General features: G+C 40.7%; 1 pseudogene; it reads right to left on the minus strand.

The window, feature by feature from the left end:
* Positions 1 to 1,436, minus strand: part of LOC107579704 (fatty aldehyde dehydrogenase-like) — a 3,265-nt pseudogene extending 1,829 nt beyond the window's left edge.
* Between the last annotated feature and the right edge of the window lie 199 nt (positions 1,437 to 1,635).

Below are 1,635 nucleotides of genomic sequence, written 5' to 3' on the forward strand. Positions count from 1 at the left end.
AAGTGGAAAACAGTGTGGAGTTGAAATCTCATTTGGTGTTGGTGATGCTTCTTGGTGAAGCTAAAAGAGATTAAAAGTTAACATGAAATCAAAACTGACAATTAATTTCTTAATTCACATTCCTAGTCTTTAATCTTTCTTCAAAATGTGATAACTTGTGCCACTTTTAAAACAAATGCATAATTCAGTCATGAAACTCTTCAGAGAAGTTGACTGGTTGTTCAAAGCCAGCAGTGCAATAACAAATTGACCTCTCATTCCTTTTTTTCGTTGTTTTTATAGGCTTTTTATGCCTTTTATAGATAGGACAGTTGGGAGACAACAGAAAAGCACCGGGAGGAGAGAGGGGAACAGGATCGGCAAAGGACCTCGAGACGGGAATTGAACTCGGGTCGCCATGACCACAATTGCGCTGTATGTCAGCCAACTAACCATGAGGCTATTGGCGACAGGATCTCTCACTCCAATCTACGCAACCTTGTTATTTCCATTTCAACCTCAGCCAGCTCAGTACTGCGCAGCATTAGAATTTGCTTTAGTCTAGATCTGCTACAAGGGTTCTCCTGACCTTACCTTGTATCCTAATTCCTGTAATTCTGAGCAAGCTTCATTCATGCCAGCAGCACAAGCTGAGCAAGATCTTGTCTAACAAGATCAATCCTTCCTACACTTATCACTAAAATGTATTCTGAGAGTTGTCATAATTAGACAAGCTTTATCAACTTTCATCACCTCCTACTGTATTTATCATTGTTTTATAATCCAATTTATTCCCAATAGATAAAAGCAAGTCCCGCTCAACATTTTCTTCTGTTTGCACATGCTTTATATTGTGGAAGTAGCATGGCTGAACACATCATTTCATGTTGGGTGTAATTAGTAAAAAAATCCTACTACCCGCTGCAATAGCTCCAACCAGGGGCTGCAGGATCATGGCCCAAGGGTAGTTCCAGGTTCCAATTATCAGCACAACACCCAAAGGCTCAGGCTTTATGTAAACATCATCCAGTGCGCTGTTGAGATTCTTCTTCACAGGCCGAGGAGCTGCCCAGTCTGCCATGTCGCTTTCCGCCAACTTGATGTCATTCTCGATGCTGATCAGTTCAAAGAGTGAAGTGTTATATGTATTCTGTTTGATGACAGTGACAATAAAGTTTTAGCATTCAGTAAAACTGAATGACTTTGATGGCAATAAAAACATTCAGTGTTGCTAACTTGCTACTGAATGAATATTTTATAGCTTTAAAGGAAACGGTCAAAATGGCTGCCTTACCCTGTTGAGGTCTTGTTTTAGAGCTTGCTCGATGTCTGCTTGGCGTTCAGTGATGAGGCGGTGCAGGGGCTTTGTGCTGCTGTTTTCTGTACTGCAGGGGTCTGGATCTGCCTGACTGGAAGACTTCCCTCAGCCCATCCACAACCTGCTTCCCCATTTGTACAGGTCTAAATTATATATTTCCTGCAGGTTTGAGCAGAAAAAAAAGTTATATTTCTTAAAAGTCAACTAAAATTCCAATGAGAAAACAGAATATTCTGTATGAATATTCAGTACAGAGGGTAGCCAAATCTGATCATCTTTAGACTGATCATGAGCAAACACTTCGTTTTCTACAAAGTCCCTCCTTCTGACAAGCGCAG

The sequence above is a fragment of the Sinocyclocheilus grahami genome, unplaced genomic scaffold (assembly GCF_001515645.1).
Source record: "Sinocyclocheilus grahami isolate Dianchi unplaced genomic scaffold, SAMN03320097.WGS_v1.1 scaffold19355.1, whole genome shotgun sequence".
NCBI classification, from domain to species: domain Eukaryota; kingdom Metazoa; phylum Chordata; class Actinopteri; order Cypriniformes; family Cyprinidae; genus Sinocyclocheilus; species Sinocyclocheilus grahami.